At 40.2% G+C, this 20,409-nt stretch overlaps 1 protein-coding gene, 1 long non-coding RNA gene and 1 other non-coding gene across 3 annotated transcripts in view; 1 reads left to right on the forward strand and 2 right to left on the reverse strand.

Annotated features, from left to right (window-relative positions):
* Positions 1 to 20,409, forward strand: part of LOC116866796 (nck-associated protein 5-like) — a 654,677-nt gene that overhangs the window by 268,073 nt on the left and 366,195 nt on the right. The gene's annotated exons all lie outside the window — the stretch shown is intronic.
* On the reverse strand, positions 1,998 to 19,155 carry LOC116866909. Its single transcript, XR_004382509.1, has 4 exons — positions 18,800 to 19,155; positions 17,377 to 17,380; positions 4,245 to 4,252; positions 1,998 to 2,009 (listed from the first exon to the last, which is right to left on the reverse strand). It is a non-coding gene; the product is annotated as an uncharacterized LOC116866909 (long non-coding RNA).
* On the reverse strand, positions 16,601 to 16,707 carry LOC116866967. Its single transcript, XR_004382529.1, has one exon. It is a non-coding gene; the product is annotated as a U6 spliceosomal RNA (small nuclear RNA).

The raw sequence follows: 20,409 nt of genomic DNA on the forward strand, positions 1-20,409 counted from the left end.
TTTCCCATCCTCATCCTTGCTCATAGTAGTTGACCTTCCTGAGAGTCTCTCCTCCCTGAGTCCTCCATACATGAATCCTACTCACCCTTCAGGGCAAACTCTAATCTCCGCTCCTTTGCTAGCAGCAACACGACACTCTTTCCTCTCTGGTTAGGGTCTTCTGGGCCTGCTCACTCATTTGGCCTTAAAATCATTAACCTTGAAGGTATGCATTCATTTCCTACTCAGCTCTGTTGCATAAACACTGAGGAAAGAGGCTTTAGATTAATTCCACTCTTTGTCCCTTATAAAATCTAGTGGGAGGGTATGTTTGCATTATTTAAGGAGAGGGCTGTACAGAGACATTTGTTGAAGTCCTGAAACTCAATACTCTGTGAATAACTGTAAAAGAAAAAGAACAGGATTGGGACAGCCCAGGAAGCCCAAGGAAGCCCACCAGAGAAATACTTAGAGGTTTGGATGCAAGGCGCCTGGGGGATCCAGCACATTAGCAGCCCAGTGGGGGAAAATGCTTGAGAAGGAGGATTGGCTCTCAGTCTTTATTGATTCAGAGGTTGAAGCAGATGTGCATGAGAACATATATTATTTTTATAGTAAAATCGAGGATGTACAAACTTTATATAACAGCTTGTATATAAAAGGAGTCACTCTTCCATTCAGATCTGAAGAAATATTTATTGAGTGCTCACTGTGTGCCAGACACTATGTGCATTATCTGGTAATATTATAAACGGGTTTGTTCTGGACTTCTGAAGCGGACATCATTGGCAGCCATCTCCATGCCCCTTGGTGCCATTCGAAAACCATGAGTTATGTTATTTCACTTTGCATTAAGGAGCACATGGCATTCATTTTCATGGAAACCTAACTAAGCACAGATGTCTGATTGTGTCTTCTGGCCTAGGGATTTAACTACAAAACAGGGACTACCTTCTTTCTCACCTCCCACATGCTTTGATTATATGCTTGAGTATTGAGGTTCTTTCTTAAATGATGGCTTAAAAGAATCCTAATGGCTGGAAGTGAGAGCCTGATTTCTAATACATGACTGATGGTGTATTGTACAAATACTTGTTGATGCAAGACCAGATTTTCTCTTGCATGGGCCCAGGGATCTTAGCGGATGAGAGACAACTGCTTCTGTTTTGAACTGCATACATGCATGGATATTTTCAGATACTTCTTGTTTCCTGCCTGAGACTGTATTGAGAATTGAAAGATTTGTGTTTTGCAGCCTGGTGACTGAGAATCTAATATGTTTCTGTAGTCTCTGCTTGGTTAGGAGGCATATTATGAGGCTGAGCAAATTCACTTGAATGAATCTCATTTGTTACTTTCAGGTCAATAAGCATCTTAAGCAACATAGGGCCTGCGACACTCTGTCCTATCCCTGAACTGCTAAGCAGGCCTCTTCCTGGAGAGGAGTTAACCAAAAGGAATGTGATCCTTTAAGTCCTAACACAGGACATACGTGCGTAAAAGAAACCAAAGAATGAATCCATTTTGATGACCTGGCATTTAAAAAAAAAAAATGCTAAAAATACATTAACCAGACATTTTAAATTGAGTTCATGAACGTCTTGAAATTGCGTACACATTAATAGGATTTTTATTATTAATTCTTCTAATTTGTTTATACTGGTCTCTGAAAGGGGTCTTAGTATTTTCTTGAGTCTAGCTATGCGTTGATGAGGCTCATTAAGCATGATGGAATCTGGCAATTTATCACCCGGATTAAACGCCCTTTCCGTGTCACCTCCATTTACCCTTCATGTTTAGAGGCATCTCCTTGGCATCAATCAGGGGCTCAGTGTAATTTCCCACATTCTTCAGTAAGAGAATCTCCGCGGAGCTCGGTGCTGCCTTCCTGCCCCGCACTGCCCTTCCTCCTGCCCACATGAACATGAATTCGCTGTTCGTTTTATTCAAGCGAAGTTGTAAAAAGTATACAGAGTTAAGCTGTTTGGATAAATGCAACTTTGCCTTTTCTTGTCTTTTCTTTCTCAGGTCTTTTCTGGTTATATTTCTTCACTTGAGCCTTGTTCTTCAGGAACTATCAGAAATCAATGCCCTTTACAAATGCTAAATGTCTCTTTCTTGTTATGAATGGAACATGAGCCACCTAAGGTCTCCTGTCTTCCCCCATCGTGACTAATAGGATTGTAATTTCATCAAGGTCTCTGATGACATCAAAAACCATACCAGTGAAATGTTAAGTGGATTTGGATGTGACCTGATCCCTGAGATGAAATTCAAAGCACTGTCTATTCAAAGGCTCAGAGGCGGTGGGATCCCAGCTAAACCGGCCACTCTGACCAGTGGAGGTGTCCCTGTTGGGGCAGACTGGATGCAGATCATAAATCATTTCTTAAAAAACACTTCAAACAAAATATAAAATACCCAAGCAGACATAGGGAAGACACAACTGCTTTCATTTTCGTCCGTTCTCTACGCTTACAATCTCTCCTTTCTCTTCCACAAATAAATTAAAACAAACAAACAAACAAACACTCAAATGCTATTCAAGCCACATAAGATCCTTTTCCACCTTTTAATGTAAGTGCTATAGATTTAGTGTTCTTATTTGGAAGATTTTTGCTTGTGTTTTTTTTTTTCTTAATTGTTGTTTTCCTTTAATTGGTATTGACTTGTGTTCCTTAATTTGGGCCGAGCCCTGTCTGATAGCTGGGTGGAATGAGAGGAGCGTGGGTTAATTTGCAGGACAGACTCAAACTATGCTGCTCATCGGAAGGTTGAATGCCACTTGGCCTCAGCACTGAAATCCACAAAGCTAAATGGTCAGAGTCTAATATTAATGAACAGGAGCACTTAATGTTTTTTTTAATTCTTTGTTCTCCCTTCGGAGATGGTGAACCTAACTAAAATCCTCTGTCTCTGCCAAGGGATTACTGTTTTCAGAGGCGTTCTTCAAAACCTTAGCATCTTCGTGCTCAGCCTTTGACTTCCAGCCCCTATTCGGATCCTTTGTCCATTTGCGTGGCCCATTATCAATTCCACAGCCCTGTACCTGACCTCTGGCACTGCCGTCTCCCCACCGTCAATCCAGCCCACATGCTGCTGGATGACTCACACCCGTTACGTGGTTTTTGTTACTTGGTTTTCTTGGTGAGGTTGTCCATGGCTCCCATGTCTCTCCACATCCTATGTAACTCTTCGGGAGGCTTCCGAAGCCTTCAGGATCGGGCCCCACCCCACGTGCGTGGTTGGTACCCCCTGCGCTCCAGCACACATGCATCCTAGCCCCGCTTTCAGTCATCATCCGTGCAGTCTGGATATGTCCTGATGGAAATACCCTCCCTGATCTTAACCTTTTCAAAGCATATTCATCTTTTATCCAGGAAGCATTCTCTGTACTTGTAAATCTTCTTGTCCTAAATTCAGTGAGACTTGTGATCGGTGTGGTATAATGTTATCCTTCACTCTCTTTTATTTGAGCTTTGTATGTTTCCTTTCCCCCACACCCACACTGATGCCAAAAGGATTTGCAGGAGTTACTTAAGCAGATAGCATCTTGTAATAGTTGATCATTGCTTTCTATCTATATTTGTCATCTCCTCTACTCAGTCATTAGCTTTTCTAAGACAGGGACTGTACCTCATGCCTCATTTTGAAAGGTGGCCTGGAAAAATGGAGAGGACACAGAACTGGAAGTTAAAGGACCTGAGTCCAAATACAGTTTTGCTACAAATTAACCCTGTGACCTTTAGGTGCATTGCTTGAGCCCTGAGGATCTAAATTATATAGAAATTGCAAATAATTACATTTTTACCAATGTAAAGAGCTTTTTCTTTCCATAAAAATAGCTTTTCATTCCAAAAAATAATAATAACAGTACAGAAATCCTGAAAGCAAAAATTAAAAATCAGCTGAATTTGCACTACCCTGAGGTAAAGACTAATTCACATTTTGGTATTTCTCACTTTACATAGATTTCTTTTAATCCGTGTGCACTCATGGTTAAGCAATCTATCTCTCTATCAATCATCTCTGTTTATTTAATAATGGGTAAAATACTGATTTCTTGTCAGCTTTGCCTGCTTAGCAATATGAAGTGCACATATTTGGGGGCGCCTGGGTGGCTCGTGGGTTAAGCATCTGACTCTTGGTTTTCACTTAGGTCGCAACCTCAGGGTCCTGGGAATAAGCCCTGCATTGGGGCTCTCTCTCTCGCTCTACTCTGCCCCTCCACCCATGCTCTCTCTCTTTCTTTCTCTAAAGTAAACAAATAAATCTTTCCTTAGAAAAAGTGCACCTATTTTCACTTCACCACATTAATACAGAATTGTATGCTTATTAAACCATATATAATCCCTTTTTAAAACACATTTTAGAGAATGACATCAGAGTAGATATATCCACTGACTGCTGAAAGAAGTATGTAATCTCCAGTTTGTAATCTCTGACGAGATATTTCTGACTTCGGTACAGAACTTGCCATGTAACGCTTTGCCTTTCTAATTGAACATTCATTTGCTGGCTTCAGTTCAATCGGGTTCTGACTAAACTGAAGCCTCCACTTCCAGCCCCTCACCAATTCCAGCTTTGTCTCCGTGCAGACCCTTTGCCAAAACTCCAGCATCCAATAGGCTCTAGACGTCAACAGTTTTCTTTACTTTTTTTTTTTTAAGTTTAGCGCAAGAGAGGTGATAGAAGAACCTGATATAACCTGATGTAAATTGATGTGAGGCAACATACGGTTTTTATGTAATTCATTTGGTGCAGGCGTTTTATATGTTTCGCTTCCAAAATGTAAAGGCATTTGACTCTGAGTTACTGCCCCAGGTCCTTCCTGGCAGTGATAAATAATATAGAATATATTTCTCTATTAACTACCTGATAAATATAAAAGAGTCTGACTTGCAAAATTCATCTGGTGCAAAGGGTTTTGAATAAGAGATTGTAGCTCTGTTCTAAATTTATGAAACCTTCAATCCTGGTGACTAAAATTCACACTTTGTTTTTCTTGTTAGCCTTCATTAAAAAAGAAGAAAGAAAGAAAGAAAGAAAGAAAGAAAGAAAGAAAGAAAGAAAGAAAGAAAGAAAGAAAGGAAGGAAGGAAGGAAGAAAAAGTAACAACAGACTCGTAACTATGGAGAACAAGCTGATGGTTACTAGAGAGGTTGGGGTGGTGGGGATGAGTGAAACAGGTGATGGGGATTAAGGAGGGCACTTGTGGTGGTGAGCACCCGTGATATACGGAATTGTTGAATCACTATTAATATAGCACTGTATGCTAACTAACTGGAATTAAAATAAAACCTTTAAAAACTAATTAATAATAATAATAATAATAGTGTTGGGCATTACAGCAGTGGTTTCCAAACTTGTGTTTTCTTTTTGGGTTTCAGAAAACATCTTCAGATAAAATCTGACCTCAAAAATTGACCGCTTAGCCAAGATAGAAGTCAGGCCCCACTCCCCAGAGGGAAACCCAGAGATCGGTCTGCTGGGTCCTTCCTCCACTCACTCCAAGATCACCTTTGCTCTGGTGTTGTGAAGATGGCTGTGGTAAAGGCTGACAGTTGCTCAGGCTCTAGAGATCCCAAGGAGGGCAAGGTGGTGGCCAGATGTCCTGGAAAGTACCACCGACCAGGCAGAGAGAACCACCATTCCATGGCTGGGAAGGGGTTTGTTGTGGTAGTTCTGCTGTTGTTTTGTTCTGGGTTTCTTTTCTGGTCAGATGAACAAGAGATCACATTTAGAACAGAAGGAGAATTAGAAGCAGATTCCTTGGAATCGTATTTCAAGATTGAATGTATGAAAGTTCAAAACCACTTGCCTTAAAATGTATTAACCAATCCCTACTTGGGTTACTTATGTCACTTTCAATGTTTTTGTACAAATAAAACCATAGTGAAGATATATCCACATACATTATTGTATATTTGTGTTACCATTTCTTTGTGATGAATCCTGAGGGTAGAAGTATTCTGTATGTACATGAAAATTTTCTACATAGTGTTGGATTGTCCTCCAGAAAGATTGTACCAATTTATACCTCACGTAACCCTTCAAGTCCCTTCATGTCTTGATTTTCAGAGACTTATTAAATCAGTAAGTTGTTTCACATGCTTCCTTACTGTTTTTAATTTCTGGAATATTATCATTTTTAAAGTGTCATTGGAATTTAATAAGCACTGAAAAAGGAAGTTCCATCAAAATAAGTGTTTATTTAGTTGCTGGTATTTAATTAAAATATTTAAGATTTAATTCATTAATGTTATTTTTTAAATTTCTGATCATCTCTGACTTCATCTTCCCTATTCTTTTACTCTTGATAAGCAATTTCTAGTGAAAGTTTCTCAGAATGGTAATTGTACTTAAAATGGTTATCAAAAACTGCAAAAAGTATACTTATAAAAAATTGTTGCTAACCTAGTTTTCCTCCTTCTGCAGGTTTTTTTTAAGTGGGTGTTTTTAAGATGAACTGATCTTTTTTTTCCCTCTATTTTTTTTTAAGATTCTTTATTTTTATTTGACAGAGGGAGACACAGAGAGGGAACACAAGCAGGGGGAATGTGAGAGGGAGAAACAGCCTCCTTGCCCAGTAGTAAGCCTGATGGGGGGCTCGACCCCAGGACACTGGGGTCACGATCTGACCCCAAGGCAGACACTTAACAACTGAGTCACCCAGGTGTCCTCCCCTCTATTTTTTTGTTATGTGTTTTAAATGCATGCTATCAGGAAAGTGTCTGTAAGTGAAATAAAAAGGACATTGTTTTTTTGTTGAATAAGGCGTTTTCTGTAGAAATATTGATGGCTAACATAACACCAGAGTCATTTAGAGCCAGCAGGGTGTACCTATGCTACTTTAATTATTAAAGGCTTTTTTCTCACAGTCACTGAATTGTAGAATGTACACATTTCAAATTGAACGAAGCTGTAGTTTTCAGACAGTATAAATCTAACAGGATGATGAGAGAAAAAATGTTGAAATGCAGGAAACTTATAGAAATCAGATCAATAAATAAAAAGGAAGTCTACTTATGGCCCCCATAATTATGCCTGTGTGAGTGGGGTGATAGAGTTTCAGCATTTTCACAGTGAGCTCTTTTGGCGTTCAGTTGCAGTTTTGAAATTGACTATGTGTTACTGAAAAAGATGTGAGAAAATAAACTTCCCTTGTCTTCATAGGACTTATATCTTTCCATCAAAATACAGAATCAAGGGGTGTCTGGGTGGCTCAGTGGGTTAAACCGCTGCCTTCAGCTCAGGTCATGATTCCAGGGTCCTGGGATCGAGCCCCACATTGGGCTCTCTGCTCAGCAGGGAGCCTGCTTCCCTCCTCTCTCTCTGCCTGCCCCCTTGCCCACTTGTGATCTCTGTCGTCAAATAAATAAATAAATAAATAATATTTAAAAAAATACAGAGTCAAGATATATATATATTGTGTTATTTGGCCAAGTATAATGGTGGGATTCTGGAAGATTCTTCTGCCTAGGGCCCATCATCCAATAAGCCTGACTCACAGGTGGGACAGGAGGTTGGGGCACTGAATGAATATTTAGAGCATGACCCAAGCTTGTCTTGTCTTTGAGGCTTAGATGTACACACGAGTGTCTAGTCAACATTCCTCTGTCCATCAGCATGCTTCCTAGCCAACAAGGATACCGTGAGGCAGAAGTCAACCTGGGGTACTCCTAGGCAATCCAGTCCTATTCTAATAATCTAGCCACAGGAGAGAAAGGTAGGACCGAAAGCAATTTTTTTGCTCATGGTTTTGAAAAATTTCTTGACACGTTGAAACTGTCATGAGATTTGCATTACTGTGCATGCATGTGTGTGTGTCTGTGTGTCTGTGTGTGTTATCAACTAGGCTGCATGTCTGTCAACTTACTGAGATTTAGTTTGTTAAAACAAATGATAAGACATATTGACATCACGAGCCCCCTGGTATGATGTACTGGGGACACAACATTATATCTGGGATGTCACCAAAAACGGATGGCCGTAGTCCAGTCGCAAGGGAAATAAAGGGTCAGATGAACCCGAACTAAGAGACATCTGAGGAAATGACTAGTTGATACTATTCCAAAGTGTCAAAAACAGGAAAGACAGGGAATGGCTAAAGAACTGTTACCAGAAGAGTCTAAGGAGAGGTAGCAACTAGGGGCAAAGTGGGATCCCAGCTGGGATCCGGCTCAGAAGAACGGCAATCTTGGAAAAACTGGTGAAACTGGAGTAAGATCTTTAGGTAAGAGTGTGGCACCCATATTAATATTCTGGTTCTTAACATCCTGCTGTATTTATGCAGTATGTTAACATCAGGGGCAGCTAGAATATAATGGGAAATCTGTACTATTTCTGCCATTCTTCACTAAGTCCAAAGTTAGTTCAAAATAATAAGGTTTTCAAAAACACATTTTTCATAGGAACCACTTCTAGTTTCCTTCAGACACTTCACATGGTTCATTCTTAAATCATTCTAATAAGACTCAACATTTATCCTCAATGAACTTAGGCTTGTTACTGTAAATCAGTTGCCCCAGCGTATCATGGTTAGAGCATTGGAGACAGGAAGACAAGGTTTCAAAGTTCAGTTCTGCCACCTGCCAGATGTTTGACCTTGAGAAATTACTTACCTTTGATAGGCCTCCGTCTTCTCCTCTTTAAGTGTGGAATGATGACGATGACGATGAGGATGACGATGACGATGATGGGGAGGATGCTGTTGATGGTTCTGTTGCTGCTGCTGATGCTAATCCCTGCTTCATGGGAGAGCTGAGAACATTCGGTTAAGTCCCATTTAGCAAGTACTTAGCACAGTAGCTGGGACCTAATAAACACTTTATACATACTGGCTATTGCTCCTGATGTTGTTGCTGTTCAAATCTCTTTTCCTTTACTCAGCAATAAAATGTAAATAATGCACCGAGTTACAAGGATAAAACAAGCTATTGTATTCAAAGCAGCTCCTTGGCACAGAGCCCTTGCCAAATAAGATGTAGGTACTAGTATCATCCATCTGGTCAGCCGTCCATCCATCCATTCATTCACCTAAATAAAACCCCATCCACCATTAGGGGGGAGTCTCCTATGTGCTGGAGATTGGCGAGTCTTTAATGTGCAAAGCAGGGCTATTAATCATTGAACAGGCAGAGCGATCCTAATAGCATGTATCTTCTGCATGTGTAGCACATTACAATCCGTGAACAGCTTTTCCATACGGTATTTCCTTACGTACATCCGGCAGCACTGGCTGCGATCGCTCTCTGCGAATGTGGAGGCTGAAAATGAGGGTCGCGAGGTGATGCTCCATCCTTGCTTATGTGACCTGGAAGGGGGCTGATAGACTTTCCCAGTAAAGGGCTCCATGGTAAATATGATAGCTTAGGGGCTGGACGATCTCTGTTGACGCTGTTTCCCCCTGAACAAGGGGAGACGACAGCCACAGACAGCAAGTAAACAGATGCATGCCACCATGTTCCAATACAGCTGGACTGACAGAACCAGCAGCGCCCAGATTTGTGGACCCTTGCACCCGTCAGAGGTGAAGCAGTTACTCAGTTTTAGATTTCTGACCCAAACCCAGGCATTTCATGAAGTTCAGCTGCATCATTTCAGCAGAGGACCTGCAATGTGCCTCTGCAGCTTCGCTTCCCAGAAATGATCATCTCGACCCTCTTGCTGTATCCTGCTTCTTGGTCATCAAGCAATATGTATTAAACACTCAGCTGAAATCCAGATTCACTCTGCCTCTCAGTCTTATTGCCATTTTTCAGAAGACGTGAAGGGGAGCTGTTCTCAGGGAGCCCCTGTAACTCTGACCATTGATTTCTTTTCTAATTGTCACACACCCTCTTTTTTTTATTTTTTAAAAAGATTGATTGATTGATTGATTGATTGATTTGAGAAAGAGTGTGTGTGCATGCCAACAGGTGGAGGGGCAGAGGAAGAGAATCTTCAAGCAGACTCCCCACTGAGTGGGGTGCCAGACTCGGGGCTCTGATCCCACCACCCCCAGATCATGACCTGAGCCAAAACCAGGAGTCAGACACTCAACACACTGAGCCACCCTGGTGCCCCATACACCGTCTTTTAGAAGAATGCATTCTATAAATGATCTTTTTTGAAGGGGGATCAGCCTAGAAAGTGATTCGTAGTTTCTAAATGCCGCTTTTTACTTTGACTTTGAAAATTAAAAAAAAAAAAAATTCTGAAATGTTTTTAAAAATAAGTACATTTGCCTGCTTTTAATATGGACCCCTCTCTGACTTGTCATGACTCCCCAATGATTGCCTAAAATGCCTCCACCATCCCATCTGAAGTCCATTTATTACCCCACGGTGTAATTTATTGTTGAGACTTGGATTTAGGCAGAGAAGCTTGCTGATCTCCCTTGGGATCTCTTCACTTATCTTGGGCTTCGTGTTTTCCTCTTCTTTTTGATTTGGAGATTCTTTGCCTTGATAACAAAGGGACGAGTGATACAGGAATTGAATGAACCTGCTTTCTCCTTAGCTTCTATATTAGCATGATGTCACCTGCTCAAGCAGTAAGTCAATTCCATCCTTCTTCTCATCTGACTCTAAACAGAGTCATAACCTGATACCCTGTCGATTTCATCAGGTTTTGTAAGCCATGGCTTAGCCTGTACTTTTTGACACTATTTTTACAGATTTGTTACTTTCTTCCTTGATCATTTGTCTTTCTCTTCACACATCTTGTTGCTCATTGGTCTCATTTAATTACAGAACCAGATAAAATTCATGAATTGAATGACAGATGGTGCTGTTTTTCTGAAACATTTGCTAGACTTGTACCTTGACTGAGGCCTTCTCTAATCCTTTCGTTAGGAGTAATTCTTTGGCATTTGGTTGCCTTGTACAGTCTAGTGACGGAAGATGACTGAGCTGTCTTTTCAATTCTATCCTTCAAGCTACATAATGTTCGTTAGTTTCATGTGTGACTACATAGTTTTACCTTTACTTGTGGCAGGAACATCCCATTAAGTCTACCTCTGTTCTTTTTATATTAGCTTTTTTTTAATTTAATTTTTTAAATAATTTTATTTTTTTATAAACATATAATGTATTGTTAGCCCCAGGGTTACAGGTCTGTGAATCACCAGGTTTACATACTTCACAGCACTCACCATAGCACATACCCTCCCCATAACCTCACCACCCTCTCCCTACCCCCCTTCCCTCAGCAACCCTGTTTGTTCTGTGAGATAAAGAGTCTCTTATGATTTGTCTCCCTCCCGATCCCATCTTGTTTCATTTATTCTTTTCCTACCCCCCAAACCCCTACGTTGCATCTCCACTTCCTCATATCAGGGAGATCATATGATAATTGTCTTTCTCCGATTGACTTATTTTGCTAAGCATGATACCCTCTAGTTCCATCCACGTCATCACAAATGGCAAGATTTCATTTCTTTTGATGGCTGCATAGTATTCCATTGTATATATATACCACATCTTCTTTATCCATTCATCTATTAGCTTTTAATAAGGCCATCATGAATGAAAGTACAAACAAGACTCTGGACCACAGGGCAGTATTTGATAAGAAGTTCTTCATTAATACATTCAAAATAGGCTTGGTGTTCCTTTTTATGCCACTAAACAGAAATAAAATGTTTAAAGGTAATTATTAAAATTTTGTGGGTCCATAAAAAGAGGATTTTGGACACTGAGGAAATCCTGAATCTCTATTGGCTCTTATACTGAAGGACTCTTGGCTGAGATAACCAAATCCTCCCGACTTTTTCCTAAACCTCCAGCCATTTGCTCTTCAAACAATTCTCTTTCCTCTTCTAGACATTCTTGAACTGGACATGACTGCTTACATGCTCAGATTCTTTCATTTTCTTTGCTGAGTTTTAAAGCCACCAGAGATCTCACTGCCAGTGTCGCTGCTTTTCTCACCACTCTACCAGAATTCAGAGTGGGGTGTTTGTTTTGGGGTGTGGTGGGTGAGGCTCTCCCTCTCACCTTGGATGCATTCTCCCAGAAAAGGGGGCCCTGCTTAGCCATGTGACAGGAGCCCATCTGCCTCTGAAGCCCCGCGAGAAATCTCGGATCACCACCACGGGACCTTGTCTGCTGCTTGAGGTTGACCGTTGCCATGTCGCGCCTACCATTTGCAAGAGGGTGCTGAATTCTCCCTTTGAACTGGTCATTTTTTCCTTCCATGAGAAGACCCCAAAAGCATTATTAGCTCCAGTTTCTGAGGCTGAGTTCTTTCTTGACTCTTCTAGATCTTCTATGCAACAGCCTTTTGAGATTGGATTTATTATCTGTTCTCATTCTTAACAAAAGCTATCTTCTGTTTTCCTCCATGAATGCTATTCTACTGTGTCTGGAAGCACTTCTCCCTTTTAATCAATTGGGGCACAGAGAACAATCCCCCATGGTCTGTCACCTGTCACTTTAAAGACACTAACTGGCATGTCCCACGTGGACAATCCTCTGACTCTGGGGAGAAGGTAAATGACTCACTGTATTACCACCTGTGCAGTGAAAGGAGCCCCTTGCTGTCCAGACTCAGATGGTGCTTTACTGATCTGGAGTCTTTATCAGGGCACCTAATTCCTATGGGAGCCCTGATGTGCAGACTCCCTCTCTGCCGTGGCTGCTTAATGGTTTCGTTTTTACCCTTCCTTTATCACAGTCTGGTAGTAGGCAGTTTCATGATGCCTTTTTTTTTAAAGATAGATTTATTTATTTATGTAAGTATTTATCTATTTACTTACTTATTTATATGAGAGAGAGAGAGAGGGAGAAATGGGGGTAGAGGGACAGAGAGGGGTGGGGGAGAGAGAATCTCAAGCAGACTTCCTGCTAAGCACAGAGCAGGACACGGGGCTTGATCTCAAGACCCTGAGACCATGACCTGAGCTGAAACCAAGAGGTAAGAGCTTAACCCACTGAGCCACGCCGGTGCCCCTTTGATGTCTACCTTTTCCTCTACCTTCCTCCCATTCTTTCCTGTTCTTTCTCTTCTTTGCCTTAGTCATTTACAGGTTACTCACCAGCCCTGATTTATACAAAATAATAACAGTTTTACCTTTAGAAGGACCAGACTAGCGCTGGCTCTGATCGAACCTGTCCCAGTGCATCTCACTCAATCCCTCCACCTGCTCACCTTCCCTCTCGTCTCCTTGTTATCTCTGCTCCTATCTGGGTTTCTCTCTGGGTACCCATGGTGTCCGATTATCCTGAGTGAAGATCATTCCTCCTTTCCAGAACTGGTTGTTTAGGAAATTAGTAACTTGAATGTGTTTTCAGACGAAGTGTGGACTCAGAATTGTTTCTATAATTAGTCTGCCTTTCGTGCGAAATTTGACTTCTTTAACTTCTGTATTTAACCTCTGGTTGGTGCTCTCCTGACAGCAAACTGCTGGATTCATCAAAATTCTCTCCCCCCTTAGAGGACTTAAGAATGCTCCTCTCCAAAGATCAGTCATGATCCTGAAATCAGCTTTGCCAACCTAGAGGCAAGGAGAGGGACTTATGTGAGTTGTCTAATGATAATCAACATGATATTTCAGGACTTCTTCTATCTGGGGCTGGTTGTGGGGAGGTCAGGCAAGAAAGATAAAATCATGACCTTTTTGGGTGGTGTGAAGTTTGCTTTCTATTGTTCAGATCCAGTCATTAGTCCAAATTGCCTTTGATTAATGTCAAATAATAAGTTTCACTCTTGGCTCCCACCTTGAAATGTCTTCAACCATATAAGAAGGACAAATAAATGATTTTTAATAATCTTGCTATATTTGTCCTTAATTTGGCACAAAGAGCTTAATACTGTCTCTGAAATTACATTTTCTGGATGCCAGAGTGGCTCAGTCAGTTAAGCATCAGCCTTCGGCTCAGGTCATAATCCCAGGGTCCTGGGATTGAGTCCCATGTTGGGCTCCCTACTCGGTGGGGTGCCTGCTTCTACCTGTCCCTTCGCCCTTTGTTGCTCACAGCTCATGCTCTCTCTCTCTCTCTCTCTCTCTCTCTCTTTCTGTGTGTGTGTGTGTGTCATTTGCACACATGCACTGTCTCTCTCAAATAAATAAAATCTTAAAAAAAATAAATAAAATTACATTTTCTAAGTGACGATAGAACCAAAACATATATCATATAATTAGTGACAGAATTCTAAGAAATGTAATTGTAAAAGAACTTCTGTGGGATCTCTTCCTAAAGGAGGCAGGCAGGAATCTTGCTGGTTTTCAAAAAAGTACCGTAATGGAAGTTTTTCCTTAATCATCAGAAATTGGTCCTGCTGTACTGTAGTGCTTCATCTTAGTGAATTCAATAACTTTTCTGGTTGTATTATTTAAAAAATGACTTTCACTTATAGATATTCAAATATATGCAGTTGGTTATAATCCCAGAGAAAATAAGGGAGTGAGGAGAATGGATACCTGAGTCATTAGTATGGAGAATTATCTCAAACACAACAGATTTCTTCATGACAAATCACACAAAATCTCCATAGCAACTTCACATAATTATGCATAAGATTTCAGCACAGTAAGAAAACTATACTCAGAAGAGCTTGTAAAGACTAGTGATATACAGTGACATGGATGTGTGGGTAGATGGCACACAGGAAGATTGAAGGGGGCAGTTCTAAGATGTGAAAAATGCACAAAGGACAAAAAAGATTGCCTGCTTTGTGCTTTGGAGAATACTGATTCAGTCACTGCATTGTCTGGAAATTGGAGACTGGGGGCCACAGTATCATTGATAATAGGACATCCCAGCTAGAACCACCATTGCTAAAGGAATGTTAGCATTTCTATTATATTTTTTTCTGGTTTTATCACCACTGTAAGAAAATCTGTCTAAGCAATATATTGGCATACTAAATTGACATAGAGAGATGATTTTATAATTATTTTTTGAATTTATAAAACTTGCTAGAGCTCTTAAATGAAAAAGAGCTATAGAAGCACTCCAGATATGCAAATAATATCAAGTTTAGTTACTACAAAACATAACTGAGATGCTTTCATGCAAATATTTCTTACAATCTAAATAATGATTTTTCACAAGTGTTAACTCACATTGTTAACTCACGCTTGGGTTTATTTCCCACCTGACTCCTCCTTATAACATTATTTACTAATTGTTTAGTGTCGGTAATATAGCTTTTGTTAATTTTGTTCATTTATAAAATGTTGCTGCCTTTATATATTAGTAGCTCAATTAATCAATTTCTATAAGAAAAGAGGATGGTAGTTTCTGGAAACTCCCAGGCCACAACAGAGCATTGCAAGATTAGTCAGCATTGATGGGGAAGAGCAAGATGATGTTACTCGATTTGGTGCAGTGCATATTAATTCCACTGACTCTGACTTCACAGTGGGTGCTAGAAGCCAAAAGATGACTTTGGCATAGTTTGTGTAATGGGAATATTGAGAATGTAGAGTCAGAAACAGACATGTGGTTAGTCAATTTCAATATAATGGAACAGAGGCTGACATACACTCCAGGCTTATAATGGACTATAACTGAAGGACATGTATGTAACCAAGAATCCTTTAGAGAAGATTTGATGCATCTTAAAGGGAAAAAGTGTCATCAAGGTTGAGAAAGGGAAGGACAGCATGCCACACTACAGAAATTGTATAGCAAATGTCCAGAGGTGTGAACTAATGCAAATTTTCCAGTGAGGTAACAACTACCACTTTGGTGTGATTGGAGCTTAAGTTCAGGAGTGGAGGGCTTGGATCTGGAGGAGGGATACTATTCAAGTCAGGCCTTTTATGACAAGCAGATGACCAAAAACAGTTGCTCTTAAAAAAGATAGGAGCTGTGGCACCTGGGTGGCTCAGTGAGCCTCTGCCTTCGGCTTAGGTCATGATCTCAGGGTCTTGGGATGGAGCCCCTCATCGGGCTTTCTGCTCGGCAGGGAGCCTGCTTCCCCTTCTCTCTTTGCCTGCCTCTCTGCCTGCTTGTGATCTCTCTCTCTGTCAAATAAATAAATAAAATCTTAAAAAAAAAAAAAAAAGGATCTTCTGCAGTGTTTTGAGCAAGCTAGTGACATAACCCAATTTTCATTTTAGACAGATGCCAACTCCATTCTGGAGAGTGGAATGAGGTTGTGAGGGGAGCAAACTAAATACAGAAAGGTTGCTCAAGAGATCATTTTTGAAGCACAGACTTTTCCAGTGATTGAACCCTTTTGTCTCAAGTATCAGGGAGCAAAGAGAAGCTGAGGCCCCATTTGTGCCCTCTCTAGCCATGAGGATCATTACTTCAATTATTTTGAGGGTGATATTAGCTATGTCCTGTTAACATTAAAATGTTAATTAAATCGGTTTAATACTATATTATAGAACTATTTTCATTTGTAGGATAAATTTAGTCCATTTCTCTGCTTTGAAGCAGAATATCTAAGTGATTACGGACACTTAAGAGTTTATTTTATTTTGAAGGCTTTAAGAAAAATGTATTTTCACTGAAGTGTGTGTGTGTGTGTGTGTGTGTGTGTGTGTGTGTGTGTGTATGGCCCAACTATTAGGAAGAAGTGTTAGGTGACCATAGTTTGGGAAAAATGGACAAGACATAGCATAATATCCAGGGGTGGAAAAGCATGTACTAATTTTTTCATCTGTCTGTCAAACTTTTCTTTTAATATGGAATGTGTCACGAATTCATGTGTCTTCCTAGTGCAGGGGCCACACGAATCTTCTCTGCGTCATTCTAATTTTAATATATGTGCTGCCGGAGCGAGCACTCTGTCAAACACTTTTAAGGGCTTACGAGGTGACAGGAACTGTTTTGAGCAAGAACAAGGCAATCATGTGCAAAGCAGCCAGGAACCTTGCCCTTATAGAAATTGCAATCTAGCAGATATGTTCCATAATGCCATTTATGCAGGCCTTGCTTTTCAAGTTCATCAGGACTCTCAGTTTCTTGGCATTTTCCAGCTGTCCACCAAGTGTCCTTGAATCGTGTGAGAAGAAATGGTGACAATGAACATAGATTTCCAGACTCCCTGGAAAATAGAGTAAAGGTCTCCCTACCTCATTCAGTTTAATGCAAATACTAACTTTATGCTATCTCCTGTTATCCCTAAGCCCTAATTAAAGAAGTATAATAGACTCTAACTTTTTTTTTAAATTTTTTATTTTTTATAAACATATAATGTATTATTAGCCCCAGGGGTACAGGTCTGTGAATCGCCGCCAGGTTTACACTCTTCACAGCACTCACCATAGCACATACCCTCCCCAATGTCCATAACCCCACCCCCCTCTCCCAACCCCCTCCCCCCAGCAACCCTCAGTTTGTTTTGTGAGATTAAGAGACGCTAACTTTAATCACAAAATTTTAGGTATTTCTCAAGAAGTATGAATATTTGGTTTTGACTCATGGACAAATGACTTTCTAATCTGTGAGAAACAGAACTTTCTCCAAATTGAAACAGAAGTAATTAAATTCCCGATTGTGAAATATTGTCTTGATCGGGTGATTCAGCCCTGAGATGCCCTCACCTATGTTCTTTCCTTTAGCTCTCGTTCAGCTATATGATCTTTTGACTCTGGGAATTCAGTGAATTGGCCAGAAAATCAGAGCTCCGTCTTCGCATTCAGGCCACTTGGCTTTCCCATATTCCTTTGACAGCTCTGGGCAAGGACAGCAGAGCTGCAGGGCAAGTGGTAAAAATGGTGATGAAATGGTCTATTTTGTTCCTTCCTTACATAGTCAGTATTCATCTTATATTGTTAACTCTGCACACGTAGGGACAAAATATGCATCATCCAGTTTTTTAAAATAGTTGTTCCCTGGGGCACCTTAGCAGCTCAGTCAGTCAAACATCTGCCTTCAGCTCAGGTCATGATCCCTGAGTCCTGGGATCGAGTCCTGCATCAGCTCCCTGCTCAGTGTGGAGTCTGCTTCTCCCTCTGCCTGCCATTCCCCCTGCTTGTGCTCTTTCTCTGTCAAATAAATAAATAAAATCTTAAAAAAAAAAAAAAGTTGTTCCCTAGCACCATGAGAGGTGATTAATAAAAATACAAGGCACCAATCCGAGATGGGATTTGAGATACAAAAATATTGCTCCTTCAAATGCGAAAACAGACTTGCAGCTTTTACCATGACATTCTTTTTTTTTAAATTTTTTATTTCTTTTCAGCGTAACAGTATTCATTGTTTTCGCACCACACCCAGTGCTCCATGCAATCCGTGCCCTCTCTAATACCCACCACCTAGTTCCCCCAACCTCCCACCCCCCGCCCCTTCAAAACCCTCAGATTGTTTTTCAGAGTCCATAGTCTCTCATGTTACCATGACATTCGTGTTCAAAGATCATATTCAAAGAATACAGATTTTTAAAAAAAGAAAATGCAAATATGTGGCCACAAAATGACTATACTTTGTGCAATGTTTGTGGAAGTTCTCTGCTTTGCTAGGTTGGATTTAAGAAACCTTCTTGGAAACTAGACTCCAAGGTATCCTGATTTGTTTTCAGATGTGTGAGTATTGTATGAAATGGATTGAAGAGAAGTCAAGGTCAGAATTAAGAAAGAAAGAAAGAAAGAAAGAAAGAAAGAAAGAAAGAAAGAGAGAGAGAGAGGGAGGGAGGGAGGGAGGGAGGGAGGGAGGAAGGAAGGAAGGAGGAAGGAAGGAAGGAAGGAAGGAAGGAAGGAAGGAAGGAAGGAAGGAAGGAAAGGGAGGGAGGGAGGGAGGAAGAAAGAGAAAGAAAGGAAGGAAGGAAGGAAGGAAGGAAGGAAGGAAGGAAGGAAGGAATAAATAAATAGAAAAAAGAAACCCTAAGTTTTGGAGTTTTGGTAATAAGTAATCTCAGGACTGTAAAGTCTTTTGACTCAAAAATACAACTCAGAATGCAAACCCCAATTTGCTGTCACTGTGAGAAAAGCAAATATTTCCAGCTGTATCTAAACTATCTTGAAAGCAAAAGTTCAAGGAAAGAATTGCCTCTTGTATGTGATATTAACATCTCCCATCTTGAGAAGTTCTATCTGTTAATATGAATCATTATAAGATGATTTGTGAGTAGATAGATGCAGAACTTTTTATTCACATCTCCATACATTTTATTTGCATATAAAGTGGCACATTTGTACTCAACAATAACTAGCCCTGGAGGAGTAATATTTAATAGGAGAATATAATTATCCCAGTCGGGCCATAAACATTTTCTTTAAGGCAATGACTACAGTTTAAGATAGCCTCATAATGACTCTTGTAAAGTACCACACTCTTACCAAATTGAGCTCGAGAAAAAAATTTAAGCTACAAAAATATTATGATTCCATTTGAATAAAATATCTGTTTTCATTTATCCACAGTTTTAGGAGTGATACGCATTAAGGTCAATGAGCTATTAAATGTTTAATTTTGATTCTGTGTGAAGACCTCAAGCCATTATTTTAAGTACAAATGTTAAGAACTGTAAATATTTTATTGTATACCATGTTAACCACCCAGAATTGTTTTATTTTTCATCTCTGATAATGACATTATTACAGACGCTAGATAGAATACTTCGGGTCATGTAAAGTGGCATATTCAGGATATCTGATCGTACGCCTTGCAGTCATTGGTTCTGTTTTGACCAAGCAGTTTTTTCTAAGATTTTAGGATGTGTTGCCTAGATAGTTATAATGTCTCAATATTTCAGAAGTTATGTATATATATATATATATATATATATATATATACACATATTTATAGTCTTATACACAAACTAGAAAAAACAAGAAGCTAACTTATTTTGTCTGCCCTTCTAATGTTGATAGAGGTTTTCTGTTAGGAATCAGAAGGCTTGCACTATCACATTGCTTTTAGCATTCATAAGCCAGGTGACGATTCAGTTATCTTCTACGAATTTCTTATCTGTTAGTTGATGTATCAGACCAACTCCTGAGAATTCCTTAGGCCAGAAATTCTGGAGATTTTGTTCCTTATCCCAATCTGATGTGTAAGGAAGACATCAAGGAGGCCCAAGTGCTTGTAGGGAAGGGAGTCAGAACAAGTAATGAAGGGAGCCTGAGGTTAAGTGTTACATACTGAGCACAAGGAAGAATTGAGAAGTTAGTAGGATGTGAGAACAGTCATAGCAAATGTCCTGATGTTACCACGACTGGCCGACTTTCAGAGCAACTGAGCTCACAAGTCCAGGGAAGGGAATGATGCGGGGTACCTGGGCTAGAGTGTCTGTAAGTTGCCTTCCAGCCTTAAAGACTGTGGGAATGTCTCCTCCTTTAGGGTATTAGGTGATATTCCAGTTTGTTCTTTCTGCAACTACTTCATACTTTTGCGGATAGAAGTACATAATTCATGCTTCATATTTGTAGGCTGATTGTACAAGGTTTCAGTACTACAACTCTTGGATATTTTTCGTATCAAAGTTCAGTTCCCTTGAGTTTGTGAATATCTGCCCTCGAATTGAGAATTCAGTGTCCTTGGCTTG

The sequence above is a fragment of the Lontra canadensis genome, unplaced genomic scaffold (assembly GCF_010015895.1).
Source record: "Lontra canadensis isolate GAN:19392208 unplaced genomic scaffold, GSC_riverotter_1.0 scaffold11, whole genome shotgun sequence".
NCBI classification, from domain to species: domain Eukaryota; kingdom Metazoa; phylum Chordata; class Mammalia; order Carnivora; family Mustelidae; genus Lontra; species Lontra canadensis.